We start from the raw sequence: 9,373 nt of genomic DNA, 5'->3' as shown, positions 1-9,373 counted from the left end.
GATTCTCCACACTGGCTACGCTTGGGAATCACTTTGGACTAAAAAAAAAACCACCACCAAGATGTCTGGGCCTCACCCCCAGAAATCGGATTTAAATGGTCTGCAGTGGGGCAACTGGATATTTTTAAAGCACCCCAGCTGATTCTGAAATGTCGCCACTAATGCCTCCTTCTGCCAATTACATACAGGTACTCCTCCCCAGAGCACTGTACATACATCCTGGAGGAAGGCAGATTTACAGCTGCTCTTGGTGAAAAGTCGCCTCATTTAACCTACTCCTGTGGTTGCCCCAAAGTTGCTGCATATAAACATCACTGCCATAAAGGACTGGAGTTCTTATCCCTTGCACGTTAATCCTTCTACTTGTTAGATACAAATACCAGCTCTTCTTGTCAGGACTGAGGGGTCAAGTGATAGTGACCCCCGGCCAGTGAAGCAGGAGGGCACAGGGCACCAGGCGTGGGGCTGACTTGGGAAATAGTCTGATGGCAATTTTTTCTGCACAGTGCCCTGCTCCGTTTAGAAGCCCAGGGGCCTTGAGCCCTGGCTACAGTCACAGGAGCCCCACTCACAGATGTAGGCCACTGCCTGTCTCAGAGGCCTTTGATAGCTTCCTTTGTTCTTCACCTTGGCCTAGGTGGTCTGGTCCACTGTATCAGTCAGGGTTCAACACAGAAACACAATGGGTCATGGGATAGGAGATTCATCCTAGGGATTAGACCTTACAGGGCTATAGGAGGAGCTGGGGGGGGACAGTCCAGGAGGGAAAATGCAGGATCAAAGGAGGCACTAGCCAGTCCCTCTGGGAAGCCAAGCACATTCAGTGACCAAAATAGGACAGCCAAGGGAAGGCCCTCTGGCAAGTTGTGCCTCTGTCAGTGCCACCACCAAGCACCTGCTGGTACAGAGCAGGAGGCAGAGCAGAGGAGAGCAAGCTCAGATGGAACCTCTGGGCATCTCTGCATCTTATCAGCCACTGCATCTGACCATAGTGACTTTCAGTGATGGTGACTGCTGCACTTGCACTTGCCTCTTTCTGCCAAGTCTTAAAGGGAAGAGGAGTCTAGGAAACATTTCCAGCTGAGTCAAGTTGACACAGTACAAACCACACATCCCTGCCCACCTCTCGTGCCTCTTCTTGCCATCATCCTCTGTGATGGATCATTTTAAGTGTTGACTGGGCCACAAGATGCCCAGATACCTAGTTAGACATTATTTTGGCTGTATCTGTGAGGGTGTTTCTGGGAGAGATTAGCATTTGAATGGGCAGACTGAGTAGAGCAGATGTCCCTCCCCAGTGTGGGTGGGCCTCATCTAATCAGTTGAGGGCTTGAATAGAACAAAAGATGGAAGAAGGGAGAATTTCTTTTGTTTTTAAACAATCCTTTATTTTTTTTAGTATTTATTTATTGGGCTGCACCAGGTCTTAGTTGCAGCATGTGTGATCTTCAATCTTCATTGCAGCATGCAGGATCTTTAGTTGTGGCATGTGGGATCTTTTAGTTACAGCATGAGGACTCTTAGTTGAGGTATGTGGGATCTGGTTCCTTGACCAGGGATTGAACCCAGGCCGCCTGCATTGGGAGCGTGGAGTCTTACCCACTGGACCACCAAGGAAGTCCCGGAAGAAGGGAGAATTTTGATCCCTACCTGGCTGCTTAATCTGAGGCATCAATCTTCTCTTGCCCTTCACCTGGGACTTACACCGTTGACTCTACTGGTTCTCAGGCCTTCGGGATGGACTGGGACCACACCACCAGCTTTCATGGGCTTCCAGCAGATTGTGGGACTTCTCAGCCTCCATAATTGCATGAGCCAATTCCTTATAATAAATCTCTCTTTCTATCTCTCTCTCTTCATATATATATATTATTTGTTCTCTTTCTCTGGAGGACCCTAATACATCCTCTTTTCTATATCACTCTTCTTTCAGTTCCCAGAAGTCTCCAAGTTCTTTCCCACCTCAAGGACCTTTTACTTCTAGCTGAAATATTATTCCCCTCACCACCTCCTTGCCTAGCTCCTTTTTCCTCATCCTTTAGAGTCAAGCTAAAGTCATTTTCCCTAGACTTCCAATATAAATTATCTTCCCATTATTTTTCTCTTATATTCAACTTGAGGATGTATATATACAACAAAGAGACAAGTCTCAACACACAGCTTGGGGTGTGTATTTACTTGTAACATCTCTTTCTTGTGCCAGCTCTGAAGCTCTTAAAGGACAGGGATCGTGTCTATTTTGTTCTTCACTGTAAACCCAGTGCCTGGTGTGTAGTAGCTCCCAAAACATATCTATTAAATGAAAGAACATAGTCATTTTCAAGGCCAATGTTTGATATAGTATTTTGGAGGAAAAAAAAGGTCCCTTGCCTAATACATGGCTTCATTTTGCTATACAATTTATGGTCGACACAGAGCAACAAAAAATACAATACTTAAAGTTCCTGCCAGGAGGCAAAAATTAGCCATTCCACCCACTAACTCTGGGGGACCCCATAGACTTGGAAAAACCATTGGAAGCAACTGCTAAAACTTTGTTTGTGATGTGATTAAATAACTAGCTCTCAGAAGGAATTTTAATGCTCACCGTACGAGGTCCAGAAAGTTTCTGCGGCATAATGGCCCACATACATTCAGAGCTCTACGTGCTTCTTTAATGTCTACATCATTTTCTCGGTGAGAAAGAATGCTTTATCTTTAGTTTGCTTAAAAATTTTTTTCCAAAAATTCCAGACAATCATAATCCCAGTGATAGCAGAGCTTTCTACTATAGTACATGAGCTCACAAACACAAAGAGGTTTGTGGAATCCCTGAGACATAGTGCATGTTTAATAAATGATACTTTCCTTCCCACATCTCTAGGGATATTTTCTTCTAAGGATTAAACAAACTTGCAATAAGTAGTAAATAAATCCTAGAGATCTAATGCATAGTATAGTGAATGTAGACAACAACATTGTATTATGATCACCAAACTGGCTAAGAGACTAGATCTTAATTGTTCCAACCACTAAAAGGAAATGATAACTATGTGATGTGCTAATTACTGCTACAATAGCAATCATATCACAATACATAAATGTATCAAATCAACATGTTTTACACCTTAAATGTACATAATGTTATATATCAAATATATCTTAATTTTTTTTTAAAGTGCTACTTAACTCAGACTACTGATTATGAAAATGTCCCTGAAAGAAAATAGATAGGTAAGTAAAGGAATTTTCTTTGGGGAAGATAAAAGTGAATATTTAAGGGCTTCCCTGGTGGCGCAGTGGTTGAGAATCTGCCTGCCAGTGCAGGGGACATGGGTTCAAGCCCTGGTCTGGGAAGATCCCACATGCCGCGGAGCAACTAGGCCCGTGAGCCACAATTACTGAGCCTGCGCGTCTGGAGCCTGTGCTCCGCAACAAGAGAGGCCACGACAGTGAGAGGCCCACGCACCGCGATGAAGAGTGGCCCCCACTTGCCGCAACTGGAGAAAGTCCTCGCACAGAAACGAAGACCCAACACAGCCAAAAATAAATAAATAATTAAAAAAAAAAAAAAAAAAAAAGTGAATATTTAAAAAGAGCTGCTGGGCCTTACCGCTGCTCTATCTTGAAGCTTAGCTATAAATCTATAGCATGCTTCTTTCTTTCTTCCTTTTTTAATTTAAAAAGCTGGAGAAAACATTAAATTTGGAAAATAACTCTTTGGAGTAAGGAGCTCAGTGTTTTCGGGGACAGTCCTGGACGTTGAACATTCTTCCATCTGGTCCCCACAGGAGAATTCTCTCTTCTTCCGTCACATCTCAGCATCCCTGTCATTATAACTGAGCTCTTCCACTCTTTGCATAACAACCAGGCTAGCTAAACCATCTCTGTGGAATGGGATCATGGGCTTTTCTTGAGGCAAAGGTGGATGTTCTACCACTGTCTGGCCTTGGTGGGCGATCTGCAGCTTGCACAGGTGCAGCATTCATCCTCCGCATCAGCATCACCTCTCTGGGGATGATGCCACCACCCTCTATTCTAGAGGGTTACAACTGGCCTGAACTATGGCAAAGGGGGTCGTCCACATGCAGTGGACAGATTGGAGAGCTGGCAAGTCTTGTGCCATGAAGCAGGGGCCATAGGCTGGCTGTAATGGGTGGACAGTCCTCTCCAGGTGGCAAGAGAAGGACAGTCAATGCAACTTCCAAGCACTGGTAATTTATGCTTCCTTAAGTGCTTACTTACATGAAGATTAATGCCTCCCCTTAGTGACACAGCTCTGTGTTCCTTCTCTTCCCTAGCCCACAGACAGTGGCTCTCAAAGTGTAATCCCCAGACCAACAGCACCAACAGCACTTTGTTAGAAAAGCAGATTCTCGGTCAGTCCCCACCCAGACCAACTGAAACCCTTCAGGGTGGGGTCCAGCAATCTGAATGTCTTAACAAACCCTCCAGGTGACCCTGATGTGCACTAAAGTTTGAGAACTACGGCTCTAGTCTAGGGCAGTGCTTCCCCAGCTGTGCTTCATACTACACTCTCTTGGGAAGCTTTGAAAATCCTAATGCCCAGGCTTCACCCACACTAATTCAGTCAGAATCTGGCAATGAGACTTGGGCATCAGGAGTTCTTAAAGATCCCCCAGGTAATTCAAAATGGGCAAGCGAGTTTGAAAACCACTGCTCTATCTAGGGCCTCACTGCTCAATAGTGTGGTCTCTGGACCTGCAGCATCCATTGGCATCACCTGGGGGCTTGTTAGAAATGTCAGATCTCAGGCCCCAGCCCAGACCTGCTGAATCAGTCTGCGCTTTAACAAGATCACAAATGACTCATAAGCACGTTAAAATGTGACAAGCACTGGCCCGGGGTACAAAAAACGCAATCTGAAGTGCGTGTCTCAAACTTTCTGACTTATAGATCAATGATTTACTGAACCGGGTCCAGAGGTTGCTGATTTTGTTTTTCTGGTTCTCTGGTGACACTCCCCCTCCGCCCTTCAATGGGGGAGGGGAGAGCACCTGGGGGAAAGGAAATAAATTCAAAGAGCACCTCAAGGGGGCCCTACAGAGTGAGTAAGGGAGGAAGAAACACTTTAATTACCATTTGGGTGTATTCTGGCCATATTCTGTTCACCATATTATTAATCACCACTTTGTCGAATAGCAACTCCCAGGAGGCCGCCCCATAAACCAGCTGTTTCTTTCTCTCTCTCTCCACCCCACCCTCCAATTTTTTATTTCATTATTTCTCAACATCTTACCAGACCACTACTGAATGATTTAGAAAGTGAAACCAAGGCTGACTCAGAATTGGGATAAATATTAACCACGACTTACTATTTCCTTAAAGAAGTGGAAGGAGGTCCAGATTAAAATAGGCCGACACTGTGACCAAAGGCAATAGAAATTTTATTGCCTTGCAATGTTTTTAACCTATAGGATCTTTTTTATTAACCCAATCCACATATTCAGCTTTTTTCCTCATCTCTGTATATGTGTGTTTGTGTGTAGTCATGACGAATATGAATTTTCAGGATGCCTGTGTATCCTGGGCAGCAGGGTGTAGAAAGAGCCTTTGGCTGGAAGCAAGTGTCCTTCACAGCAAGTCACTTTGCTGTGCTGGGCCTCAGTTTTCTTGCTCCTACAGTAAGGGAGTTTACAGTTGTGATTTCAGATTCAGATACCTCCAGGGGCCTAGGTAGAAATCTAAATGGGGCAAGGGTAGCCCCTCTCTCTCCTTATTGACCTGTGCAAATGTGGGTCCAATGCTGCCAGATTTCAAAGGAAGCAAAAAAAAAAAAAATCTGGATTTTTTTGTTTGCAATTTCTCAGTTTTTGAATATTGGTAACAAATATAACTTTTTCCCCAGAATTTGGAAACCACACCAAACACTCCTGAGGCCATAGTCCACCGGGGCTAGCTAAGTAATGTCCTCTAGACTCAGTGATATCTCAGCACTCTTTAAGAATTCCAATTCTACCCCTTTAATGAATTTGTTGTTTTTTGTGTAGTCATATTTTTGTCTCCAGTTTATTCTTTCAATAAATATTTGATTACCCATTATAAGCCAGAAACCATAGTTGATTGGCAAAAAAAAAAGAATGAGATGGGGCTTCTACTTTTAGGTGAGCAAGTGGGAAAGCTAAGTGAGATACTCCAATAAATAACAAGACTCAGTGAATAATTAGGCTTTTTGAAAAGTCTAAGGAAAGGCAGATCTGGTTCTTTAGTCAGACACACAATCTTTTTGAGGCTTGGTATTTTCATCTGTAAAATGGAGGAGAATAATACCTCCCCATCAAGCCTGCGTGAAGATTAGAATTCTGTCTGTAACATACTTGGCATATAGATGATGCTCAATAAATAATGCTATCTAGCGCTACTACTTTTATTGTTACATTATAAACTCCTAGGTGTTAGGCATTGGGTCTGATGAAAATCATGTGACGGCAGTTCTTAACTTGGAAGCAGCTGGTTGTGTTCCCAAAGTGTATACCTTCAAGTTTGTTTTCCTGTAGAGATGGCATCAATTGGTTACTTCTCCAAGCAAACCCAAAAAAGCCTATTTAAACTATAGGATGGGGACTTCCCTGGTGGTCCAGAGGTTAAGACTGCGCTCCCAATGCAGGGGGCCCAGGTTCAACCCCTGGTCAGGGAACCAGATCCCGCATGCCACAAGATCCCACGCACCTCAACGAAGATCCTGCAAGCAGCAATGAAGATCCCGCATGCTGCAGCTAAGACCCAGCACAGCCAAATAAATAAATATATAAAAATTAAAAAAAATAATAAACTATAGGATGGCCTAAATATTGCACAACTGCAATTTTTTTAAAAATCAGAAAACCCCATTGATGTGATGCAAATACAACAGAAGAAGCCCTTTAGGGTTATTTTTAACAATGTTTTTGGCTTATTGTGAGTGGTGCTTCTAGTTAAACATGCTAAGCCAGGTTTAACTAGAAGACCAAGAGCAAAGAGTTGCATACTTGATGATTCCGATGTGGGCTTGTAGGGAGGGCCTTTAAGATGGATGATTCTAGGTTTTCTAATTTGTTTGATTGCACTTAAAAACATATAATTTTCCTTTTGTTTGAGCCAATTATCTCTAACATTGTATTCACACTTACCCTTAAAGCACCATCTTTAGGCTGATGACTCTCAAATTTGCATCTCTAGCTCTTGGCTTGGCATCTCTAGTTGGAGATCTCATACGTATCTTAGATTTGACTTGGTCAAAACAGAACGCTTGACCCAAATTTGCCTCCTCCCAAGCCTTTCCTATATCAGTAAATGACAATGCCATATGTCAAATCCTGGAAAACATTCTAATTTTTTCTTATTCCTATCACACCCCATATCCAATCCCTCAGGTAGCCCTGTGCACTTTGACTCCGATATTCCATGGCATTATATAAAAAATGGGATATGTGCACTGTATAGGTCAATTCAAGCCACCATTTTCTCTACTCCAACAGCCTGCTAACCCATCTCTCTGCCTCTCCCACTTCTGACCTAACACAGCAGCCAGGGTGATCTTCTGAAACCATAAATAACATCTCTTTTTGGCTCAAAACCCTCCAAAGGCTTTTCATTGCAAGTGGAATAAAAATCCAGACCTGTTACCATGCCCCAGAAGTCTTATGTGATCTAGCCTCCACCTGTTTTCCCCCAGACTGGCCTTACTGGCAACTGAGGGCACTTGCACATCTGCATCTCCTGCCAGTAAGTTCTTTCATGGCAGCCTTCCTTCTTCTCATCATCTCTTCCTTAGAAAGGCCTTCCCTGACCATCTCTTTCACAGACTTCTAGCTGTCCCCCAATATCCACTCTTCCCCTTTTCCAAAGAAAGTGAACCTCCTATTTTTAGCTGAGTCCATAATTGGCCAGTCTCCCTTAAACTGGTTATGGCTACATGACCAAGTGCTGTCCAATGCAATATAAACAGAAATATCATGTGGCAGTATCCAAGAACCAACCTTAAAAGATCATTGGTACATGCCTTTAGCTTCTTCTCCCCATTTATTCATTCTGCTGGCTGGAATGTGACCTGATGGCTGGAACTGGAGCAGCCACCTTAGACCATGAGGTAACTTTGGAAATGGAGGCCAAGCACGGCAAAGCAACAGAATGGAAGGAGCCAGATCGCTGAGGACTTCATGGAGCAGAACTGCCATAACAGCCCTGGATTACTTGCTTTTGGACTTCTACTTGAGAGAGAAACAAACTTTTATTTTGTTGAAGTCACAGTTATTTTGGATCCTGTTACCAACTTAATTCCAACTGATAGACTACTCTGGCTAAGGCAGCCCTCTTTCATATTTATCTGCATTTTTTCTTCAAAGCCCTTAGTGCCTAAAATTACCCTCTATATTTATTTATACTTTTATTTATATTGTTAATATCTTGCCCCCTCTGGAATATAAACTCCTTGAAGCCAGGGATTACCTGATGTTCAGTGCTATATCCCTATCTCCTACAAGAGTGCCTAGGACATAATAGGTGCTTAACAAATATTTGTGGAGTGAATTGGTGAGTGAACACCTACTACGTGCCAGGGGAGAGAGATACAAAGATGATTAACGTATGTTTCCTGAGTCCCTTGTCTGAGAAGCTCACTGTCTGTTGGAAGTGGCGGTCATCCTCCTAGGGTTCATCTAACCATGGTTCTCAGCCAGGGGCGGTTTTGCTCCCCAAGGGGCATTTGTTGATGTCTGGACCTATATTTGATGGTTACAAGTTAGGGGATGCCACTGGCATCCGGTGAGTAGAGGCCAGGGAAGATGCTAAACGTCCTGCAAAGGACAGCCCCCCGCAGCAGGTAATTATCTGGCCCCAAATGCCAACAGTGCTAAGGTTGAGAAACCCTGACCTAGTCAAGGTCAGTGCTGATTAGATTTGCCAGGGGGAAAATTGTTTGGGCTGCACAAGAGTAGAAGCCATGAAACGTGTGGGATGGCTGAGTTGTCGAGGTCGGCTGAGTTGTCAAATTCTGCAAAGCTCTCCGCTGAGAGGCCGGCTCCAACCATTAACCATTACTTGCCACTGGGCCCACGTTTGGAGGACACTGTGCATTCAGAACAGTAAAGTTATGTCCAGAACTCTAGAAACCAAGCCAGAGAAGCTCTTTGAATGGTATCGTCATGAGTAGAAAGAACTCTAACATGAATACTCACTTTGCCCGCTTTCCCCAGGAAGGCTGACAGAGCTCTGAGTCTCTCTCCCACTTTCTGATGTAATAAATCTCTTCTTTATTTCTGTTAGGTGAAAGGAGTGTGTCCACATTCATGGCCCTCCCACAAAATGTAATTTTCTCTTGCAGGTAAACCAAGTAAACAAATGAAAGATGAGGGTAGTCTAAGGGACAGGAGATTATGGAGGTGATAGTTCTGGG

Source organism: Balaenoptera physalus (assembly GCF_965194825.1).
Source record: "Balaenoptera physalus genome assembly, chromosome: 16".
Lineage (NCBI taxonomy): Eukaryota > Metazoa > Chordata > Mammalia > Artiodactyla > Balaenopteridae > Balaenoptera > Balaenoptera physalus.
This window is presented reverse-complemented; position numbering follows the sequence as displayed.